Raw genomic sequence first — 25,475 nt, forward strand, 5'->3', positions numbered from 1 at the left:
AGAAGGAGTTCAGAAGGTTCATAATTAAAATGATCTGTGAATTAAAGAATGACCTAAATGAGCAAATACAGGCAAAAATAGATCCCCCAACAAAGCAATAAGAGAGCAAACACAGGTAGCAAAAGATTACTTAGAAAGAGATAGAGACTCTGAAAACAAACCAAAAAAAAAAAAAAAATAGAAACCAAACAAAAATCTCAACAGAAAGCATAACCAAATGACTAGATCACTTGGAAGAAAGACGGTCACATAATGAAGACAAAGTATACAATCTGGAAAATAAAATTGATCACATAATGAAGAGAGTAAGAAACCATGAACAGAATATCCAGGAATTATCGGACAGCATCAAGAGACCAAATCTAAGAGTTATTGGAGTAGAGGAAGGCACAGAGTTTCAAACCAAAAGAACGCACAATCTCTTCAATGAGATAATATTAGAAAACTTCCCAAGCATGAAGAATGAATTGAAAAACCAAATACAAGAGGCTTACAGGAACCAAATGTACAAAATTACAACTGATCTACACCAAGGCACATTATAATGAAAATGCGTAGCATACAGAAGAAGGATAGACTCTTAAAGGATGCAAGAGAGAAGAATCAGATCACATGTAGGGGGTGAACAATTCGTATCTCAGCAGATTTTTCAATCCAGACACTCAAAGCCAGGATATCATGGAACAACATATGCTAAGCTCTGAAAGAAAATAGATGCCAACCAAGAATCTTATATCCTGTAAAACTTAGCTTTAGATTTGGTGATGAAATAAATACCTTCCACAATAAGCAAAAGTCAAAAGAATTTACAACTGGAAAGCCTGCAATATAGAACATCCTCAGCAAATATTCCAAGAAGAGAAAATGAAAAACAATGATCAAAATCAGCAGAGGGAGAGATTAAACTAAAGGAAAATCTAATCAGAGTAAAAACCAACTCACGTTAAACACTAAATTAAACAAAAAGGGCTGGGAATACAAAGCATGTCTCAATAATAATGCTGAATGTTAATGGCCTAAACTTACCAATCAAAAGATGTAGACTAGCAGATTGGATCCAAAAAAAAAAAAAAAGAACCCAACAATATGCTGTCTTCAAGAGATTCATCTCATAGGAAAAGACATCCACAGACTGAAGGTGAAGGGGTGAAGGGTTGGGAAAAATCATACGACTCGCATGGGCTGTGGAAGTAAGCAAGGGTTTCCATCCTCATATCAAATAAAGTAGAGTTTGAGCTAAAGTCAATCAAAAGGGTTAAAGAAGGACACTAATACTGCTTAAGTGAACCATATACCAACAAGACTTAACAATTATAAAATATATATGCCCCAAACAATTGAGCATCTATGTTCATCAAACTTTTCAAGTTCAAGAGTCAAATAGATCAGAACACAATAATTTTGGGTGACTTTAACACACCTCTTTCATCACTAGATAGACCTTCCAAACAAAAAAGAAATTATAGAATTCAATAATACAATCAATAACTTAGACTTAATTGATAGATGTAGAATATTTTATCCTTCAATGAGAAAATACACTTTCTTCTCAGCAGCACATGGATCCTTCTCTAAGAGAGCATATACTATGCCAAAGCAATTCTTAGCAAATAAAAAAGTAGAGATACTATCGTGTATTCTATCAGATCATAATGAAATGAAATTAAAAATCAATGATAAAATAAAAAAAGCTACTCCAACACTGGGAGACTAAATAATATGTTACTGAATGAACACTGGCTTGCAGAAGATATCAAGGAGGAGATTTTTTTTAAAGGTTAATGAGAACACAGATAAAACATCAAAATCTCTGGGACACTATGAGGGCAGTTCTAAGAGGAAAGTTCAATTAATGGAGTTCATTTCTTAAAAGAAGAAAAAGTCAACAAATAAATGACTATAAATATTACATCTCAAAGCCCTAGAGAAAAAGAAGAACAAATCAACACCAAAAGCAGAAGACAGAAAATAATTAAAATCAGAGCTGAAATCAATGAAATTGAAACAAAAGAAACAATTAAAAAATTGTGGTTCTTTGAAAAAATAAAATTTATGGACCCTTAGCCATGCAAACAAAGAGAAGGAGAGAGAAAACTCAAACTACAAACATACATGATGAAAAAGAAAATATCACAACAGCAACTACAGAAATACATAAGAATTATAAATTATTTTGGAAACTTGTACTCTAATAAGATAGAAAATATCAAAGGCATCGACAAATTTCTAGTCATATAATTTTTCCAAATTGAACCAAGATGATATACACAATTTAAAGAGATCAATTTCATGTGATGAAATAAAAGATGCCATCAGAAGCCCTACCAACCAAGAAAAGCCCAGGACCAAATGGAAACACAGCCGAGTTCTACAAGACCTTGTAAGAAGAACTAATACCAATATTCTTCAATTTATTTCAGGAAATAGAAAAAGAGGCAGCACTTCCAAACTCATTCTATGAGGCCAATATCACCCTGATCCCCAAACCAGGCAAAGACACATCAAAGAAAGTAAACTTCAGACCAACGTCTCTAATGAACATGGATGCAAAAATTCTCAGTGAAATTCTGGCAAATTGAATACAAAACATATCAAAAATATTATGCACCACGATCAAGTGTGATTCATCCCAGGGATGCAAGGTTGGTTAACATAAGAAAATCAATAAATGTAATTCATCACATCAATAGACTTAAAGATAAGAATCATATGATCATCTTAATAGATGCAGAAAGAGCATTTGACAAAATACAGCACCACTTTATGTTCAAAACACTAGAAAAACTAGGGAAAACAGGAACATATCTCAACATCGTAAAGGCTATCTATGATAAGCCCCAGGCCAAAATCATTCTAAATGAAGAAAATTTTAAGGCATCCCCTCTAAAAACTGGAACAAGATGAGCATGCCCTCTTTCACCACTTTTATTTAACATAGTTCTTGAAACACTGGTCAAAGCAATTAGACAAAAGAAATTAAAGGAATACACACAGGAAAAAACTCAAATTGGCATTATTTGCTGCTGATATGATTCTATATCGAGAAGACTCTAAAAGTTCCACCAGAAAACTTCCAGAAATAGTAAATGAATTTATCAAAGTAGCAGGATACAAAATTAACATCCATAAATCAAAGGCATTTCTGTATATCAGTGACAAATCCTCAGAAAGGGAAATGAGGAAAACTACCCCATTTACAATAACCTCAAAAATAAATAAATAAATAAAATACTTGGGAATCAACTTAACAAAAGAGGTGAAAGATGTATATAATGAAAATTACAGAATCCTAAAGAAAGAAATCAAAGAAGACCTTATAAGAAAGATTTACCTTCCTCTTAGATAGGCAGAATTAATATTATCAAAATGACCAGACCACCAAAAGAACTGTACCTATTTAATGCAATCTCAATCAAATTCCCAATGACATTCCTCATAGAAATAAAAAAAAACAGTCATGAAATTTATCTGGAACAATAAGAAACCCAGAATAGCTAAAGCAATCCTTAGCAGGAAGAGTGAAGCAGGTGGCATCACTATACCAGACTTTAAACTATACTACAGAGCCACTGTAACAAAAACAGCATAGTTTTGGCACCAAAAAAGACTGATATACCAATGATACAGAACAGAGGACACAGAGACTAACCCACCAAATTAAAATTATCTTATATTAGACAAAGGTACCTAAAACATGCATTGAAGAAAAGATAGCCTCTTCAACAAATGGTGCTGGGAAAACTGGAAATCCATATGCAACAAAATGAAATTAAGCCCCCATCTCTCACCATGCACAAAACTTAACTCAAATTGGATCAAGGACCTAGGAATTAAACCAGAGATCCTGTGCCTAATAGGAGAAAAAGTAAGCCCAACACTTCATCATGTTGGATTAGGCCATCACTTCCTTAACAAGACTCCTAAAGCCCAAGAAATTAAATCAATAATCAATAAATAGGATGAATTCAAACTGAAAAGTTTCTTCTTGGGAAAAAAAAAACAGTGAGATAAGGAGAGAGCCTACATCTTTGGAGCAAATCTCTACCCTTCACATATCATACAGAGCACTAATCTCCAGGATGTATAACTTAAGAAGCTAAGCACCAAAAAAATAAATAAATAACCCAATCAATAAATGGGCCAAGGACCTGAACAGACACTTCTCAGACGAGGATATGCAATCAATCAACAAATACATGAAAAAATTGCTCATCATCACTAGCAATTAGAGAAATTCAAATCAAAACTACTCTAAGATTTCATCTCAATCCAGTCAGAATGGCAGCTGTTAAGAACACAAACAACAATAAGTGTTGGCGAGGATGTGGGGGAAAAGGTACAATCATACACTGCTGGTGGGCTACAAATTGGTGTAGTCAATATGGAAAGCAGTATGGAGATTTCTTGGAAAATTGGGAATGGAACCACAATTTGACCCAGCTATCTCTCTCCTAGGTCTATATGTAAAGTACTTAAATACAGCATACTACTGGGACACAGCCACATCAATGTTTATAGCGGCACAATTCACAATAGTTAAAGTGTGGAACCAAACTAGATGCCCTTTCATAGAAAAATGAATTTTAAAAATGTGGCATATATACACAATGGAATATTACTCGGCCATAAAAGAGAATAAAATCATGGCATTTGCAGGTAAATGAATGGAGTTAGAGAAGATAATGCTAAGTGAAGTTTGCCAATGCCAAAACACCAAATGCCAAATGTTTTCTCTGATAAAAGGAGGCTGATTCATTGTGTGGTAGGGAGGGGGAGCATGGGAGGATTAGAAAAACTCTAAGATAGGGCAAAGTGTTGGGAGGGAAACAGAGGGGGCATGGGGTTAGAAATAATGGTGGAATATGATGGACATTATTATCCAAAGTACATGTGTGAAGACATAAATTGGTATGAATATACTTTGTATACAGCCAGAGATATGAAAAATTATGCTCTGTATGTGTAGTAAGAATTGTAATGCATTTCGCTGTCATGTATAGATAAAAGAAAAAGATTTATGGGTTGTAGTCAGGCACAGTGGTGCATGCCTGTAATCCCAGCAGCTCGGGGGGCTGAGGTAGGAGGATCTCGAGTTCAAAGCCAGCCTCAGCAATTTAGGGAGGCGTTAAGCAAGTCAGTGAGACTCCATCTCTAATAAAATATAAAGTAGGTATAGGAATGTGGCTCATTGGTCAAATGCCCCTGAGTTCAATCCCCCGTACTCCCACCCATTGAAAATAAAAACAAAAAAAAGAATTATGGGTTGAGCTAGATATGTGGCTTAGTGATACAGCAGTTGCTTAACCTGCATGAGATCTTTCGATGAATTTTATCCAGCACCCTTCCACCACCAAAAAAAAAAAAAAAAAAAAAAGAGCTGAATTTAGTATCCTTTGGTAATCCATCAAATTCTGAAATAAATATAATTTTGTTCTTCTTAAAGTATACATAGAACAAATTATTTCTTTCCTCGCATTGCTGGGAGCCATCAGCCAAGTAGGTATGACAAATTCCTTGCCAGCTTACTCCCATGCTGTCTAGTGGAAGGACTTCTGAAAGGTGACCTTGCTCAAGGACCAGGGCAGGATCCGTGTTTAGGGTGTTCCCCCTTTAGAATAGGGCAGTTTAGCATAATAGGAGAGTAGGGTGTTTCCCCTTTAGAATAGGGCGGTTTAGTAATAGGAGATTAGGGTGTTCCTCTTTTGGAATAGGGCGTATCCTGCTGCTGAGTTCCTCTTGAGTGCTTAGGGTCAGACAGTATTTTTTGAGAGACAGAAGCCCATGCGGTGTGGATTTAGGCAGGAGAGGATTTGGGCAGAGAACGGAGTGGATTTGGGCAGAGAACGTGGATTCCCCCAGAACGTGTTTGTAGACGGCCGGTGTGAGTTCGGGAATAAAGAATTGCTGTTTGAATCTACAAGCTGTGTGGAGACTCGTGATTTGTGCCCAGCCAGAGACTGCGGCATCGCATGTCTGTAAATTATAATTATTTAAATATTTATTAGAGAAATAAAACAAATTTACTTAAGTTCCAGCTATTTTATAGAGGCATTCATTTAAATCAATGGAGTAGTTCCTTCCCTCTCAAAACACAAACATACACACATGCATATATACACTTCCTAAAACTTGCAAACATACTAAAATATTGTGTGTTATAGACATACACATGCAATTAAGATAAATTTTCCTTAAAATTATAATAACTAAAATAATAACTAAAATACTAAGGAAATATTTATATATCAAAGATGATAATTATTTTATATGCAAATAAATTTGCTGGTTTGTTTGTTTTTGTATACAGAACTTAACTGGCCATAAGACGATCAACAACAATTTTAAAGAATCTTATGAAGAGCAGATTTTTGGCTCTAAGTGGGCAATCAATAAATCTATTGTGAATGCAGTCAATAAATACATGAAGGCATGTTTTCCTTTTGTTCAATATTTTTGGTACTTCTCTTCACTACTTTAAAGAGAATTTTATATATTCTGTTCTGAATCACATTTTTTTATGGGGGTGGTGGTGCTGGGGATTGAACCCAGGGCCTGGAGCATGCTAATCAAGCACTCTACCACTGGGCTTCACTTCCATCCCCTGTTAATCACTTTTTGATGTATTTATTTAAATTTATTTTGAAATTTAAAACTGAACATCTTTTGTTGCAGAATGAGATGTCACTGACAGAACATTCACATAAATACAAAACTGTCTTACTAAATGTTTTTAAAATTTTTCCCTCCACCCACCATTTATGATGACCAGAAATGAAAAAACAAAAATAACTTCACTTGCCTTTTTTTCTTCACTGGATTTATAACAAGTATTATGAGCAAACTTTAAGAAATCTTTGCCAACCTCAAAGTCATATCTTTTGTGTGTGTGTCTTAGTAGAATAAAACCTGAAACTATATATACTTCTGTCTAAAACTTAATTTTAATGATTATTTTATTAAAATACTAGGGTAACCAACAGGTAAATGTTACAAATTCCAGGTGTACCCTCAGAAATATACATGTTTTGACACACTCCTTTTCTTCTTCTATAAATTAAAATAATACTTTTGAACCAAACTGAAGAGAAGATCAAGTAAAATAATCCAAACTGTATTTATGAGCACACAAAGCTTGAAGCAAAGTGATTTGTCAAGTGAAGAAATAGTAAGAAAAGTATTATTAGAGATGGACATACATTTCTTATCTGGCCAAAGGCATAGCTTTTTTTAATATTTATGAAACTTTAAATAGTATTCAAAACCAAGAAATTAGTATAGTCAATTATAATCCCTGCCTCAATTGACTGAAAAACGATGGTTTCGCTTATTGAAATAGACATAAATATATTTTTAAAATTCCCTAAAGCTAAATTAATTGAAGAAACTAAAAGAGTCATTTTTAAGCAGGAGACAACATTCCTTTATAGACAATATTAATGTGCTTTTATGAATTTATGGAATTTATTATCCTATCACAAACTTTTATTGAATTCTTAAAACTTCTTTTATTATATACTTCATGTACAGACATGTAAATTCAATCCTTGCTCTCATACCTCAATCTATGAGCATATATTGTTCCCCAAAAGGTTTTCAAATTGAGAAGTTCATAACAACTCATATTTTCCCTCATTTGTAGAATGGTATTCTAATATGGGATATTATTTATTGTTGATATTAGTGTAAAATTACAAGATATTATAATCTAGCCATGAGTAGGACTTTTTCAATTACAAACTTATTAAACAATGACTATGTTCTATAATTGCCCATATTTTCTATAAATAACATAGCAAAGTAAATGAGAGGTATCTTAGATTTCACTCTATGTTAACTATGAAATTTGCCTTCTGGTAAGAAACTGTGACATGAATATACTATCAAAGAAATACTTCATTTATGTATTTGGGTTCACTTTAAAAAATTTATTCTGGAACACATTAAATTCATAATGTGTTTTAACATAATCCCTCAAAAAACCATTGTGTCTATTTCAGATACCTCAGCATCTAAGAATGTGAAATAAAATACTAAATCAAATGTAATATATTATGCTTTCACATCACTACAGTTGTTTTTGGTAGTCCTTAACATACAAGTTGAAATGCATGCATATTAATGAATAATATTTCTAAGTAACTTAGTATATAATTAAATGTTAATAAAAATAGATTAAGGTAAAATATGATGAAAAATGGTAAGTAATTCTTAAGGCACAATTTGTAAAAATAAGACAACTGTGTTTAACTTTAAACTACTAAATGATGTTTAAGATTTAAGAATGATAAACTTTATGCTTTCTTTACTATCAATTACACAAAATATTGTAGTCCCATTGATGCAATAAAAAATGATTAAATATCACATAGCTACAGCATTTTTTTTTCCATTAGGGTAGAAGTGAAAGTGCCTGACAGGAGTTTCTTCTGGTCATTTGCTTTATCAAATTCAAACATTAACCTTCATGAAGAGAATCTACACAAATGCTTTGTTTCAAAGTCCCTTTGAAAAGGGTTTCTAGGACATATTTTGTCTAATTTGTCCACAGATATATCTGGAGCATCTGATATTTCTCTGTGTTTTATGCACATTGCAAGTCCATGTTCAAAGTGTGAAATGCATATTTATTTTCACTAAAACATCATTAAAGCCAACTACAAATTACCTTAAGTAAAATATGATTCAAACACAATTTCAAAAAGCTTTGTAAAGAAACCAAATTATAAAATTGATTGTACATGATTTTTAATGTGCTTCCTATTTTTATCTCTTTGCTGAATTAAACAATGCCTTCCATCACTGAAAGTTCAGAGAATTCCACTATTTGAAAAAAGTGGTTGCCGTCATATATTATACAGTAATGCCTTCATATACTAGCTATAACTGATAGTACAAATTCTCCTAATTAATTACACCCCAGCTCTTAAGTCTTAAAGCTAAGAATTTAAATAATACCTTTTCATGTTTTAATAATATTAAACTACAAATATTTCACATTTGAATTTTTATTCAGTTGAAAAGGTAGGTCACTAGTAGATTTTTCTTCAAGAACTATTTTAACCTCTAGCATATATGTAAATTTACTAATAATTTTTTATAAATTATAAACTTGTGTGCTCCAACATCTATATATGACAAATTTCAACAATGATTGGGTCATTAAAACAATTTGGTGGGTCATGAGTGCCAAGGTGAGAGGAAAAGAAGTAAAATAACTAGAAAAAGCAAGCTATGATAGAACAAGGATAAGTATTGTTTTTTTTATTTCAAAATAATAGGTCTGTGTGTGTGTGCACATATGCATGTGCACTGGTTTACAAAGGAAATAATATCTGCCTATGGAAAAAATAAAATTTTAAGGATACTTTGAGGAAGAATAAAAGAGTTCTGAAGGAAAAAGAAGTTCTTTAGCTGTGATTATAGAATTAGAGCCTCTGAAGGCAACTATCATGATTCAAACACATCAGATCTCTCACTGTTCAGGAAATTACTTGGTACTAGACTACATGGATCAATTAATAAAACAGACTGATTTCTAATTTTGCAAATTTCATTTGTCATTGATGGCGTGAGGTCTCTGGTACATCTTGATTGCCAGGTATCTTGAACCTGCTGGCCTTCTCTTTTGAAGGTTATCATATGTTCTTCTCAGGCAATAACAAGTCCTTTCATCAGATGGTGTTCTGTGTGATCTGCTGTATTAGATGTCATTTCCTGCCTTTTGGGGATAGTTCCTTCAAACTCCTCTTACTCCACCCAGGAACCCCCATCCCTTCTGTCACTGCCTTTTCTATGGGTCGCTTCAAAACTTCTATATGTAACTTTTTTTTCCTTCAGTTTGTTCAGCAAGACCTTTATAAACCAACAACTAAGACAACAATACCATTCTGTTAATATTAACAAAAGTAGTAAAGATAATTTTAATTGTGAAGTCTAAAAGAGCAGTTCACAACTCCCCGAATTTATAATTATAAAGATTACCAATGATGCCATCACTCACTCTTTCCATCCACAGATGAAATCTAGATTATCATTTCCCTCTATCTCCAGTTGGATACCTGTTCACAATGCTGATCACCTTCAAAAGTTTGTCTCAAGATTCTAAATCGTCGGATAAATCAATTACTCCTTTTAGGTGCCCCTAGACCCAAGAAGCTCAAATATGTCCATACCTTTCTTCACCCACTCAGGAATATAAAGATGTTTACTCTCCATTTTTTTAAAGAATTGACTATTTTGTAAGCATTTTAGTGAATTGATTTATAGCATTTTAAATAGCAAATTATTAAAAGATGGACATATTTTAACGTAGAAATAGAAAGCACATGTAAATTTTTAATTAAAGGCCAGCATTTCACCACTTTACATCTCTAAAACCCTACAAACTATACACAAACACATAGTAATGGTGCCTACTATTCTTTCCCAGATTTTTTCCCCTCATCTGTTAAAAAACTGGGACAAAACAGTAGGTATTTCATAGAGTTCTTTTTCAAATTAAATATAGAAAATGCATAGGAACCGTATCTGGAACATAGTAAGTACCACAAGTATATACGTATCTATAATACATACTGCTACTTCTGCAAATGATACTGTTGCCAACCTCATGTAAGAGCTAAGGCAGCATAAAGAAAATATGTATTAGAATAAGACATATTTCTATTTAAATCCTGACTTCCTAAAAGAGATGCTGGTATTATAGAATTTTTTAATACTTCATTAAGCTGGTTTCCTTATTTAAAAAATGAGACTAAGAATAAAAAATTGATCATTTTGGTAAGAATTAAATTTGAATATATAGTTAGAATAGCAGATACATAATAAGTGTTCCTTACATTTATTCTGCACATTGCCTTCCATCCAAGCAACATGTTATTCTCCCCGATTCTGCCAATAATTTCACATCTTTCATTGGAGAACTGTGGTTTTCTTCTGGGATAGATGAATAACCTACAGTATTTCATGCATCACTAACATAAAATGTAAGCCTGTAACATGCAGCCTGTTACTAACCATCAGATATAAATAATTAATATACATCAATAAAGTAATTCAAAACCTAAAACAAAATTAAACAAGTATTTGAATAATGTGACATTCCCTTTACTTTATGATTTATTCAAAGTGTTTACTTTAGTAATTTCATTCATTTCAACATGACAGGACTCTTCTGGGGCAAACAAATATTATACCATAATTATAGCATGATAATGAAGTTAAATGTATCCATATATTTAAATACATATAGATATATATGTAAAATATATAAAATATCTATCTATATCTATCTATATCTATATCTATATCTATATAGATATAGATATATATATCTATCTATATATATACACACACACACATATATTTATGAGAAACTAAATGAAGTCAGAAATAAAGACCTGGAAAAAGATTATCACAGTGATGATAAAGTTAAAAAGAAATAAAACTTATGAAAAGTGAATCTTAATATTTTAAGTGTATTTCATTTACTTATATTCTATTCCTAAATAATCTAAATTTATTTAAGATGGGTACAGTCTGGTTCATACTTCTTGAATTCTCCATTTATAAGGCACCAAATTGAGACATCCTATACATAAAGTAATATATCCTATAATAAAAGTAATATAAGGTAGAAAATGAATAATTTTAAGAAAATAATGTCAAAATATGAAAAAGCATTAAATATATGTTGAAACAGGTATATTAACTTTTTAAAAAATAGTTTAAATGCTTTTATTTTACTTTTTATTTGTTCTTAATTATATTTCAAACTACATTCTTCTTTCAAGTATATGAAGAATAGCATCTCATTCTTCTGGTTGTATATGATGTAGGATTACAATGGTCGTGTAATCATAGATGCACAAGGGAAAGTAATGTCCGATGCACTCTATTATCTTTCCTATTCCCATTGCCCCTCCCTTCCATTCATTCCCCTTTGTCTAATTCCAGGTATTTCTGTTCTTGCTGTTCCCCTTCCAATTTTGTGTTAGCATCCACTTATCAGAGAGAACATTTGGCCCTTGTTTTGGGGGGATTAGCTTATTTCACATAGCATGATATTCTCCAACTCCACCCATTTACCTAAATGCTATAATTTCACTTCTCTTTGTGGATGAATAATGCTCCATTGTGTATACATACCATGTTTTCTTTATCCTTTCATCTGTTGAAGGGCACCTAGGCTGGTTCCATATTTTAGCTACTGTGAATTGAGCTACTACAAACACTGATGTGTCTGCATCCCACTAGCCACCCAAGCAGATGATATGAACTGGGTTCAAAAAGAGATGGCTGCAACATTAAGCTTAAGAAAATGGGTAAAAAGCACAGGACACAGAGTAATTTTCATATTAAGGGTACGACAGCACTTTGACCTTAAGGGCCAGCTTCTGTGCTTAAAAAGGAGCACTGGAAAAGAGCTGCACCTGGTGGTCTACTTTTATAGGGAACTAACAAAGGAGTTTGGTAGGATGTTCTTTACCAAAAAAGGCAGGGGACAAGGTTTCAAGAGTGGAGTCTTGCTTCCTGATGTCAATCAATCTGTTGACCACAAGACATCTTGGTAAATCACACCATCTTCTGTGCTGTGTGGGGTCTTACGCAGAGCTTCAGAGGGAGGCGCACCTGCACCATGCGATAATGCCAGGCCTATTCCCTCATATGCACAATAGCTCACACACACAGCCTATTCCCTCATATGCACAATAGCTCATACACACAGCCCATGGATGGCTCCTAACAACTGCATCAGTGCAGCATGCTAATTTAAAGTCCTTTGGTTATAAACCAAGGAGTGGGATAACTTCATAAAATGGTGGTTTTATTCCAAGTTTTCTAAGGAATCTCCATACTTCAAAAGTGGTTGCATCAATTTGAAGTCCCACCAACAGTGTATGAGAGTCCTTTTTTCCCCACATCCTCACCAACATTTATTGTTGCTTATGTTCTTGATAATTGCCATTCTCACTAGAATGAGATGAAATCTCAGCATAGTTTTAATTTGCATTTCTCTGTTAGAGATGTTGAACATTTTTCATATATTTGTTGACCACTCATATTTCTTCTTCTGTGAAGCCTGTTCAGTTCCTTTGCCCATTTGTTGACTGGGTTATTTATTTATCTATTTATTTGGTGTTAGGTTTTTTGAGTTCTTTATATATCCTGGATATTAATGCTGTATCTGAGGTGCTGGTGGGCAAAGATTTTCTCCCATTCTGTACACTCCATTTTCACATTCTTCATTGTTCCCTTTGCTGTGAAGAAGCATTTTAGTTTGATTCCATCCCATCTTCTGATTAATTTTACTTCTTACACTTTAGGTGTCTTGTTAAGGAAGTCCATTCCTAAGCTGACATGATGTAGATTTGGGTCTACTTTTTCTTTTATTAAGCACAGGATCTCTGATCTAATGCCTAAATCTTTAACCCACTTTGAGTTGAGGGCAAAGATAGGGGTTTAATTTTATTTACTGCACATGAATTTCCAGTTTTTCTAGCACCATTTGTTGAAGAAGCTATCTTTTCTCCAATGTATGTTTTTGGCACCTTTGTCTAGTGTGACATAATTGTATTTATATGGGTTTGTCTCTGAGTCTTCTATTCTGTACCACTTGTCTAAATGTCTGTTTTGGTGCCATGAAAAATTAGAAATAGCTCACAAGCTCATAATAGCTTAAAAATGGAGAATCATTCTAACAAAAGAGGTAAAAGACCTCTACAATGAAAACTAGAGAATATTAAATAAAGAAATTGAAGAAGACCTTAGAAGACGGAAAAATCTCCCATGTTCTTGGATAAGGCAGAATTAACCTCATTAAAATGGCTGCATTATCAAAGGTGCTATACAGATTTAATGCAATTCCTATTAACATCCCAATGACATTCTTCATAGAACTCGAAAAAGGAATCATGAAATTCATTTGGAAAAAAAAGACCCAGAATCACCAAAATGATCCTTAGCAAGAAAAATGAAGCAGAAGGCATCACAATACCAGACCTTAAATTATACTACAGTAATACATGTTCTAATTTTAACAGCAAAATTCTAGCTAAACACAGAGCCAATCATTACTAGGCCATAGACTGACAACTCATTTTGTTTCATTGTTCCAGATGTGGGACACACATAAAAATTTAAGCATTTTATTGCTCATGATATACAATATAATTATATACTAAGAACAGAATTACAATATTAATATAATAATATACATTAGCTCATTTTCAAACTATTTTAATACAACTACATCGATTTTGTATAAATATTCACAGAAGGGGCTCAGCCGTAGAGCGCTCGCCTCGCATGTGAGAGGCCCTGGGTTCAATCCTCAGCACCACATTAATAAATAAAATAGAGATAACTATGTTAAAATACAACTAAAAAATAAATATTTAAAAAAATATTCACAGAACTGTAAACTTGGGACTTAATGGATTAAATGGCATTGTATTAATTTTATTTTTAAATGTTCACTTTTTATTAAAGCATATTAAACATATCAAAAGTTATAAGTAATATAAAACAGGAAAGAATTTTCCTAGTACCATGTTTGAACAAATGTTAAACTTTGATTTTATTAATTCTATATTTTTGCTTTAAAAAATAAACTTTTACAAATACCACTAAAGGTCACATTTCCTGCTTTATTCCATGGGCATATGCAAAAGTAACTGCTATCTTAAACTCAGTGTTCATTTTTCATATTTTATTACATATATTTATAATTTTTCTCTTAAAATATATTCTTGAAACTTAAAGCCTTCCATATTAAAAAAATACCATATTCTTACATTAAAGTGAGATTACCTGAGAGTGATTAGTTGGGACATTTTAGTGTCTCTGAATTAAAGAATTTTTGAACAAACACAAAAAAGCATTAATTTTCTGACCTTATAGGTAAGAAAGGTTTGAGTTTAATAATATATTCAACTTATTCCTGATTTTAATTTTTATGAATACCAATATGTACTCATTTGATTTAATGGAAAATTTATAAAACGGTAGCTAAATAATACAGCCAACCATATGTGTTGAATATTTATAAAGCTAACATTTTAATATAAGAGCTACCAGTGTTTTCCCCCAAAATACAGCTTGATCTTTCAGATAAAAGTCGAAATGTTACTATTATATTTTAAGAAAATATTTCAAAATAGAACAGTTCATAAAGCATTTGAAAGCACATGGTATTATGTAAAAATGTGGATGTGTAACCAATGTGATTCTGTAACTTGTAATTGGGGTAAAAATGGGAGTTCATAACCCACTTGAATCAAATGTATGAAAGATGATATGTCATGAGCTTTTTAATGTTTTGAACAACCAATAAAAAAAGAAAGAAAGCACAAAATATAAATGCAAGGAAAATAAAATATTATTTTAGAGAAAAATAATGTTCTTTCAGTTACCAATAATTACTGTGCTACTAACTGTGGCCAGAATTCTGCATACATTGGTAAACAGGATAAACCTCATGGAGCTTACATTACTATGGAGACATAGACAATTATCTAGTGTCAGCAAGAAAAGCATAAGGATAGGGGTTAGAGAAGAATAAATTGGGAAGGTTATTGTAGACAGATTGTGTATAGCCTTTTCCAAGGAGATGACAAAGGTTTGAGCAAACAAACTATTGAATGAAGTGGGAAAACTTTGGCAAGGGGCATCAAAACAGAAGAATAAGTTTAAAGTCAAGTTCAAAGAAAGAAAAAGGCAATGTGGTTTGTGCAGAGTGAAGAATGGAGGGAGTCACAAATGAAGGGTTGGAGAGTTAGGCAGGGCACAGTCATTTAGAACCTTGAATGAAAGAGTAAGTCCTTTGAATTCTGTCCCAAGGGTCAAAAGAAGCTATTGGAGGTGTTATGTCAAATAGCCATATGATCAACATATAAAGGAATATTGTGCCTACTGGGGGCTGGGGCGAGGAGGTCAAGAAACAGGAGAGTGATCAATTATTAGACTAGTGCTACACAAGGATGAAGATGATAGTCTTAAGATGTGAGATTGAAGCTGTATTTTGATCGTATAAAAGGAACCAAGGCTGAATCACAGATTCTCTGACAGAGCCATTAGGTAGATTATTTTTGTTGTTATTCTTGTTATATATATATATATATATATATATATATATATATATATATATATATATATAGATAGATAGATATAGATAGATATAGATAGATATAGATAGATATAAATAGATATAGATATAGATATAGATAGATATAGATATAGATATAGATAGATATAGATAGATATAGATATAGTTATAGATAGATATATAGATAGATATATATAACCAGAACAGAGTGCCCTCTCTAGCCCTATATAAGATATCTATCAACAATTTCTACTAATATACCAAGGACACACCCACTATATTTTTGAACAATGTGAAACATAAGAAGATAGTTCTTTAGATCAATATAAGATGGACTGGCTAGGGGGCTATGCAAACACAAACTACTAACACTACCAAATGAAAGGCAGAGGCTTATATTATATCTAGGCCAATGATCACACTGTGTGACTGAGGAAATATGTGCCCTTGATACACACAAGACTTGTTCAAGGTCAGGCACAAATTCAGTAGCAGAGACAACAGCAACTCCCATCTACAGTTGTGTGTTAAGAAAGTTGTTGCTTTAGGTCAAAATGCTGCAGTTGCTCACATAATGTAACTGTAAAGTTATTCAGTTCTTGAGATTCATTATGTCTTCTGGTTTCATTCACTCATTTATACAGCATATATATTCAGTACCTTCAACATAAAATGAACGCCTAAGATGAAATACTTATGGTATTTTCAAATTATTTCATCTTTAATTTCATAATGTATGAAGTAATTTATAGAGAAATCACAGTATTATGATCAGTTGCCACATATTCTTTTCGAAAAGAGACAACATATTAAAAAATTCAGTAGGTAAAATCACAGATTTACACTCCTTTATCACCAACACTTATGCATTTTACAGTTACTTTAACATCTTACATATGGATATTGGCATTCCCAAAAGCCAATGAGAAGGAGATAGTAACAATAAAAATAAACCAGATTTGAAAGATGCTTGAGAAATAAAACTCATGTGTATTATTTTTACTTTTTCCAGAATTTTTTTTACTGGTTATCTTTACTTTAAAAACTATTTCAAAGATTAAGATTCTACTAGACTAGATTATAAAATGAAATATTATTGCAGTTTTCTTAAATATATGGGACATGGACCCAAATAACTGTCATCTATACTAATAATAATGGTTTAAAAATGAATTCCAAGTTTATATGAAATTTAGCTGTCTTGAAAAATCTTTTTGAACTACTTTTTAAGAGAAGAGTTGAGCAAAAATAGCCAGTTAAATTACATGAAAAACACTGTATCTGCCATCAAAGATCTAAGTGTCTCCATCTCTGTATTTACTGCTGAAGCCACAAAGACTGTTTCTCACTAATCAAATCAATATAAGGAAAAGAAAAATTTAGCTCCTATTCTCCACTTTTCCCAACTGCTTCAATTACATTATGAAGCTCTGAAAACTATTTCTGGGCTCAGAGATTAATCCCAACAAAGTCATTCCCTTAAAATCAGATTAAGACAATCTTTTCATGTCAAAGAGCCTCCTAATCAACCCAAATTGCTTTTCCTTTCAAAGCCATCTACAGTTTAAAATAACAAGAACACACAGAAAATGGTTTTCTTTGTTCAAAAAATTTCAAAAGAAACTCAAATACTTAGTTCCTTCTATGTACAACAATCATTTTACCCAACCAACTCCTGTGCTGTGCTACCCCTAGATTCCACTGCACTTCGCTCACTCAGTTAGCCACAGCTAGACACAATTCAGCACAAGAAATACGATATGAAATATGAAATGAAAACTGATAAGTGTATTTTTTCATTTGTTTTCTATTTGCAATCTTACCCTTCTAATCTCAGATACAACTAATATAATCTATCCAAGTACATAAAATGTAAGAAGTAGACAATATAAAATCCAAGCTTATGGAAAAGCTGTACAAGTTTTGTTTGTTATTCTCTATCACTGGTGAAACAGTATGACAAATATTTCAAGAAGTGTCTGAAAAACTTTGCAAAACTTTGACCATTGAGTTTTATTTCTATAATACAGATAGAAAAGTGGGAACTAATTAAATAAATGAAGCTAAAGTGATCGTTGGGAAGGAACTATATTTTTAAAAAGTATTATGGACTCTTGGAAGACAAGTACAGGAAAGCTGACCTCACCCTATTCATTTGAATGGTACTATGAACTATGATAATTTTTCAAAGTTGTGTATTTCCAGACACACTGTGAGCCATTTTGCTCCATTCACACAAAATACATAAGTTTGGGGAGAACTACTGGATAGCTTAAAAATAACAAAATAACCATTAGTTACCGGAAGTCAAGTTAAAATACGAACTATCTCCAAATCTTTTCTAAAACTTAATATCTTTCACAAAGTATGAAAGATAAAGACATTAAAATTATCACTGCCAACGTAAGATTCATGAAAAAGATGCAATGTCAATGCAAACAAAAAATAAAAACATGCAGCAATTATAAAACAACAGAAGACAAATATCAAATCAGGCTTTCTCCCTGGTTATCAGCAACAGGTAAAGGTATAGAAATAGCAGCTAGTCACCAGAAGTGAATAAATCCTAGTTTATAAGTTTTCCACAATTATGATGAACCAGAAAAAATTATGATGAATCAGAAAAATCCAAAGAAATAAAAGTAAATTTTTAACACTTTTAATAATAATCAATTCATTGTAATAAAATATAAGATACTTAATTGACAACCTTAAAAAACTTACAAAGAAATTATTGACCTGCATGCAAATAAAATTTTCAAGATAGTGCTAAACACATCTTAATGTATAAAAAATGAAAATCAAAGACATGCCCATTATTTATAATTCTCCATTCCTTTGATTTCTGCAGATTCTTTCATGATGAACTTCCATAATATTTCACCAGGAATGTGAGACAAGTGATAGGAAATCATCATTTATAAATGCTAATGTTGAGGCCTACTTTTGATTATAAATGTTTCCTTAATACCAAATTACTTCTCCCAGATTCTGGAGATCATTTATTAATTGCAAAACTATTTCCAATAATCTTATCCTTAGAGATTCTTGTGTCCTTTCTCATATCAAACTTTCCAATGTTCTGGTTACGCCTATTTACTTCCAGTGAGTCATATTCTGTACTAGTCATAAATTTTCAGAGAAAAATCTGATCTTAAAATTCTTTACCTTTTAACTCAACAGTTACCCTAAGACACCTACTGTGAAACTCCACTGCTACTATGTAGTCTCATAAATCCCAGAAGGCAACATAAAATGTAAAGACGAAGAAGAAATTTTGTGGTTGAAAACTTTGGACAGAGGTACAAAGACACAGACATATTTTAAACAAGATCTGATAAGGCACCAAATACGTGGCACACAGGGTGCCTGAACCTTAAAATATGAAGAGAGAGAGGCGGGGGCAGGGGGAGAAGAAAGCAGGGTATATAGAATTTACCTCTCACTTCTCTCTTAAAAAGTATGCTGAGCAATTTTTAAATTTTGATAATTAAATCTGGATAATTAGATTTTTAAATAAAAGAATAAAACATCTTTTGAATAATTAATTGGTCTTCACACTGATTTATCAATATGATCTGTACTCAGTAGACCTATTAATTAAAATTTAATACAATGTAGCAAGACAATTTCTGGAGAAATTGTTGTCTTTATGATTTTGAGTTTAAATTATATGAAAGAGTTTATTTTAAACACTTGTAGCTAAATTTAGAATTGATTTCATTTGCAGTAAGACATAATATTTCATATGATTTTTAAATATGTATTTTTGCATTTAATTAAAAGAATTCAGGATGCTGTATACACAAGCACACACACACATATATACCCACACATATATATGGCTCCATATATATCCATATAAAACATATATATATATTTTATATAATATATACACACATATATGATGAATACATGTGTGCATACACACAAATATTTCTACATTGGTAACATACTTTATATACTTACAAAGTTAATAAACATAAATTATGAGATTTTGCAATGTACAGGTAAACTATGATAAAATATTTTGTTCTGATAGCCAATAAGTTAACTGTTTCAAAGAACCAAATAGTTCATTATACCACTATTTCTAAGATTGATTGTAAGGTGATTAACAGTGACTTGAGAATTCTTAAAAATCATTACTATAACTTGCAAAATTTTATGCAATAAATGAAGCCAAGATCTTCTCTTTTCCATTCAATAGGACATTTGTTAACACCATCTCTCTTTTATACATAAGAACCAAAACACTACTATCCAGTTGGCAACACGGGAGGGATACTATCCCTTCATTGGGAGTTTAAGTTATAAATCATAGGGTTTTGTTTTTAGTATCTGCTATAATTCTAATAAATTTGCAGGTCCAAACATTTTACTTATTATAAAAGTATATAAATGTATGTACTATCATCTGTAATGTTATTTACTTTAAGAAATAACAAAAACATAAAAGTCATCTTCTCCCAGAGTGCTTTAAATCCAACCCTGAATCGAGGATATAATTGGCTTCTCATAATAAAACAATTTAGAGGACACCAAATAATTTGTTTATGTTTGTGTGCATATTTTGCAAACATAATAATTCCAAAATTTTTATAGGCATTGTTTTTACAAAGGTTATGAGATACACATATATACATTTTGAAATAACTTTTTATTTAGCCAAACGTATATCATGACTATCCCTCACAAATCTGTACATATAAATCTATCAATCTCCCCTTTTTATGACAGTGAGCATCCTTAAATGCTTGGACCTACTGCTGGTCACATTATTATACTAGGATTAACTTAGGGCCCAGGGCAGAGATTTTCAGAATCTTCTGGATGATGAATCTCATCAAATTGGCCCAAACTGACACTTACAGAAGGATTCAATCTCTTTGAGCATTAGCCTCTCTATGCAGGCTGCCTCCAATCACGCAATGTCACTACTTATGCACAGAAGTGATACAAGCTCTCTTCCACTCTGAACCAAATGTGGAGCCACAGCCAACATGTGAGTTGCCTTTAGAATAAAAGAGATAGGACCAACTTCTTATCACGTCATGAAACCAAATTTATATTCAAACTATGTCCTGTTATGTTCATATATGATTCAGAAAGAGGGAATTCATGGATATTCTAGTTATTTCCATTCTTTTCCTCACACTATAAAAATAGCTACAGGACTGACTGATGATGTCACTAAACCTTTGTGTTTTCAAATGTTTCCTCATGTCCTCCTCCTCATAACAAGTTATTATTGTAAATCAGTCTTTGAGCAGATGCGATTGACAGAGATGAATTGGATGCTTAATCTCACTGGCACATGTCACAGCTTGTTCCTGTGACCAGGACATTCCATGTAAAGCTTCTTATTCAGTAACATTCTTAAGATAATGAGGAATTTCCAAAAGCAAACATATTTTTCCATGCCTGCCAGTACCATCAAATTCTCCGTTCCTCATAACCCCTATTTCTTTCCCATTTCCTATACTTTCGCATTCATTGTATTCACTAACTTCTTCCTTTTCCCTCTATTAACTATCTTACCTTATACTTGAGAACTCAAAAATATATTAATGAAATATTTATCTCTTAAAATACCCTTTATTTTAAAGGAGACTCATATTCAATAAGATAACCTCATATAACTGAACTTAAAGTCATGTGAAACAGAGAATTTAAAAAATAATTTTCCTTTCTCCCCAAAAGAGTTGTTACCTTGGCTAAAGGGGGGAAATTTTTCTTTAATTTTTTAAAAAATTAAGTTATCCTTCAAAGTACTTTCAGTGATATTAATGATTTTCAGTACCAGTTAATTTTATCTGCAGTAATATAACTGAGATCAAAAAGACTTGCATGTAAGAAAAATATTTAATTCATTATATGTAGAATTTAATTAAGCACACAGGAACTTTTACATTTTCCTCCAAGTAACATAGGCAATTTCTACCTTCTGTGGGATTTTACAAACAGATAACATCAATTTACACAATCATACCACTGATTAGAACCTTTTTTTCTTGTTCGTTCACAAACTATGATTCATTGACCATGATTTAAAAAAGTTTATCTAGTCATTACTTTTCTCTGTTAAAGCATGTAACAGAAAAATATTATTCCAATAAAAGTTAGTAGATAATAAATAGATAGCAGAACTGAACATTCTGTTTACATGAATTGTCCCAGAGTAATTAATAACAGTGCCCACTTCATTCTCAAAAGAAACAAGTTGGATAATAATTTAATTTCTCAGGATTTGTAGTAGAGAATACACCAAAGCCTCATAGTGGGAAATGTGTAAGACCACTAGTAATGACTGAGAAATTATTATGTATTTCCATATTTCAGAAACTTTTCAAATTTCATGCAAGGGCTATTGGAGGCCATATCTAAGTTGTGAGTTAAGATTATTTCATCAACTTAGAGAAAAATTTGCAACATCTCTTTGTTTCCATTCTTCTGTGTCTTGTATTTAATAGCATTTCTTCAGACTTCACTAAAGGTGGCATCTACCATGACAATAGGACTACTGCTAATAATAAAATGCAGGACAGAAGACACAGAACAATTAATTACTTCACTAGCAGATAAATAACTACTACTACTACTACTATTATTATTATTGTTTTTATTAATGCTTATGTGTTTAATTCTCCTTAGCTTTCCTTAATGAGTAAATCAGAGTATTAGGTGTTAACCTTGAAGAGACAGTGAATGAAAGTATTAACCTCATATTGAATCTGCTGATGTATTTGATTGTTACACTGCTATACTTTAAATCATAAATTTAAATTTTATATCACAATGAAAATTAATAATCTGACATATAGTGGTTGAAGAGTGTCACAGGAAACTTCACATCGGCCTAGAACCTGTAAATGTGACCTTATTTTTAAAAAAGAGTTTTTGCATATATAATCAAGTTAAGATTGTAATAAACTAGAACAGATCCTAACTTTTATGACTACAGTTCTTTCAAGGCCACCTAAAAACTCCTACACACAGAGAGGGAATATTGCCATGAGAAGGAAGAGACAAAAGGTAGGATGATGATGTAGCTAAGTTAGGCAAAAGAAGCTAAATATTGCTGAAAACACCAAAAATTTGGAAGGAAGAAAAAGGATGGTCTCCTGGAGCCTTGAGACTAGCTTGGCCTTACCAATAACTTAATTTCATAGTCAGATGAAATTAACTATGATATAAATTTCTGTTATATTAAAACAACCAGTTTCTGATACTTTGTCAAGGTAGCCACAGGAAATTAAGATATAGCATTATAAAATAATTCCTGATTACTCATAATGTGTTATTAGAATTATCTACAAATTACACTTCTTACATGCATACACAAAGATTCATTGGTCATATACATTATTTAAATAATTTATGAATGTAAAACAGTGGAAACCTAAGAATCCTTGGAAATTTTGAGAAAACCGAGTCCTCAAATGAGAAATACGGTAGCTGGAATTAGTGGATAATGATGCTAAAGTTAAGAGCTTGAATGACCCTCAAAGACTCATGTATTGAGGGCCAGATCCCCAGCCTGTGGCAGTACTAGAAGTTAGTGAAACCTTTAGGAGGTAGGACCTAGAAGAAGCAAGTTAGGTCCCTGTGGAAATGTCCTTGAGGGGGATATTAGAACACTACTAGCCCCCTTCTCTTTCTGTGCTTTCTGGTTGCCATGAGGTGAGCAGTTTCTTCTACCATGCTTTCACCATGTGTACTGCTAACAGCCCACCAAAAGCAAAAGGTCCTTTGATCATGGACTGAAATCTCTGACACCATGACCCAAGATAAATTTTTTATCCATGTATGTTGATTATCTCAGGCATTTTGTTAGAGTTACAGAAACCTGATTGATGCAGGAGGAAAGATTTCCAAAGCTGCAAAATTACCTCCTATTGTGTATGTTAAAACAGAGTTCTTCTATCAGTATTTTTTTTTATTTCAACATAAATTTATTTCTTACAGTTAGCATGGCTCCCTTTAACAATATTTAAATCACAATATAAATATTCAAAAGTAATTATGCAGGTAGAGTTCATTACTTTAATATTTTAAGTATATTTGGAATAATAAATATTAAAATGTAAATTTATTATATGTGTCATGGCTTGGTGAGTGTCCACCATCCCAAAGGACCATTTGCTAAAGGCTTGGTCCCCAGGGTAGTACTATGGGTAGGTTCTGTGGAACTTTAGGAGGTGGGAGGTCACTAGGTCACTGCATGGGGGGCATGCTTTTAAGGAGGATTAAGGTCCTTCTTTTGCTGTCTCCTGGCCCATGACAAATGGCTTATCCCACCATACATTCTCTACCATTGCCATCTGGTGTCTTCACAAGATGCACAGCAGAATAGAGCCACCCAACTTTAGACTAACACTTCTAGAACTATGAGCCAAATTGCTAATAAGTTAATTGCCTCAGGTTATTTCATTACAGTAATGCACAGCTAAAAAATACAATATGTAAGAACTAAACTTCATTTCCAGTAGTGTCCCATTTAAGGGTTAAATTTCAACTATGCATCATTGTTTTTCACAGATCTTTCCTTTTTTTAGCAATATTTACTTCAAAATAAAAAACAATGTGATTTCTTAAAATCCAAGTAATGTAAAACATGATAAAAATCAATATTTTCCTTTTTATTCATTTACAGGTCGAAAATCTTAAGATTTTAATATTTAACAATTAGGTTTTGAGCAATGCCTGGCACTAAGTAACAGTAGTAACTACTTCACTAATGAGATCTCATCATTCCATCATGCCCACTATACTTTCTGTGGTCAAAGAGAGAAATTATCAAATTAACATATCCTTAGATGCTAAGATATTCTGTGAAGATTTCTGTAATAGATCGATAATATTGAACAAAAAACTCAAAAATACTTATACATTTTGCAACCCATTTGGAAAAAAATTTAAATAAAGGAAGTCATGAACTGAATTTTTATATTAGCACATCTCCCCATTTATTTTGCTATTATCTCTATATGTGCAGCTGTATTAGAGTTTCTGTTATCTTTGTTAACATCTACTCAGTGACAAATGACATATTTAGTTTCATACAGAATAACAGGCTGCAGGAAAGTATATTTTCAGGAGACTCAACCTGGACAGACTGCCTTTTCAAACAGAGAGTGAGTCTCAGGGCTGAGTATAAATAAAGATATATTTAAAAGTGAATACCATTCTTTCTGTTTCCAAACTGAAAAATGAAAAGAAAGAAACAAAGGGTAAGTATGGTAAGTAAGTATGGTAAGGTTTTAGTACCTACCTAGGTCTGCTTGAAAACAAATAAGGTAGTCCTCAAAGAGGTACTATAAGAAGAAATTTGGTCTTCTAATACACATAGCAAGATCACTATTTTGTA

The 25,475-nt window shown here is 32.3% G+C and overlaps 1 pseudogene; it reads right to left on the reverse strand.

Moving 5' to 3' along the window:
• Window positions 1-25,475, reverse strand: part of LOC143388238 (ephrin type-A receptor 6-like) — a 339,823-nt pseudogene that overhangs the window by 297,108 nt on the left and 17,240 nt on the right.

This window comes from Callospermophilus lateralis, unplaced genomic scaffold, assembly GCF_048772815.1.
Source record: "Callospermophilus lateralis isolate mCalLat2 unplaced genomic scaffold, mCalLat2.hap1 Scaffold_122, whole genome shotgun sequence".
NCBI lineage: Eukaryota > Metazoa > Chordata > Mammalia > Rodentia > Sciuridae > Callospermophilus > Callospermophilus lateralis.